Source organism: Enhydra lutris, unplaced genomic scaffold, assembly GCF_002288905.1.
Source record: "Enhydra lutris kenyoni isolate GAN:26980312 unplaced genomic scaffold, ASM228890v2 scaffoldscaffold4, whole genome shotgun sequence".
In the NCBI taxonomy this organism is placed as follows: domain Eukaryota; kingdom Metazoa; phylum Chordata; class Mammalia; order Carnivora; family Mustelidae; genus Enhydra; species Enhydra lutris.
This window is the reverse complement of record NW_019154088.1, coordinates 27,886,467-27,887,327: the sequence shown is the minus strand read 5'-3', so window position 1 is coordinate 27,887,327 and position 861 is coordinate 27,886,467.

The window sequence follows — 861 nt, the reverse complement described above, 5'->3', positions numbered from 1 at the left end:
TTCAAAATCTGTGGGACACAGATTTTGAACCATTGTGTTTTCATTATCATTTGTTTCCATGAATTTTTTCAGTTCTTCTTTAATTTCCTGGTTGACCCATTCATTCTTTAGTAGGATGCTCTTTAGCTTCTGTGTATTTGGGTTCTTTCCAACTTTCCTCTTGTGATTGAGTTCTAGCTTCAGAGCACTGTGGTCTGAAAATATGCAGGGAATGATCCCAATCTTTTGATACCAGTTGAGACCTAATTTGTGACCCAGGATGTGATCTATTCTGGAGAATGTTCCATGTGCACTAGAGAAGAATGTGTATTCTCTTGCTTTGGGATGGAATTTTCTGAATATATCTGTGAGGACCATCTGGTCCAGTGTGTCATTTAAGGCCTTTATTTCCTTGTTGATCTTTTCCTTGGATGATCTGTCCATTTCAGTGAGGGGCGGTGTTAAAGTTGCCTACTATTATTGTATTATTGTCAATGTGTTTCTTTGATTTTGTTATTAATTGGTTTATATAGTTGACTGGTCCCATGTTAGGGGCATAGATATTTAAAATTGTTAGATCTTCTGGTTGGACAGACCCTTTGAGTATTATATATGTCCTTCTTCATCTCTTATTATAGTCCTTGGCTTAAAATCTAATTGATCTGATATAAGGATTGCCACCCCAGCTTTCTTTTGATGTCCATTAGCATAGTAAATTGTTTTCCACCCCCTCACTTTAAATCTGGGGGTGTCTTTGGGTCTAAAATGAGTTTCTTGTAGACAGCGTATTGATAGGTTTTACTTTTTCATCCATTCTGATACCCTGTGTCATTTGATTGGGGCATTTAGCCCATTTACATTCAGGGTAACTATTGAGAGATA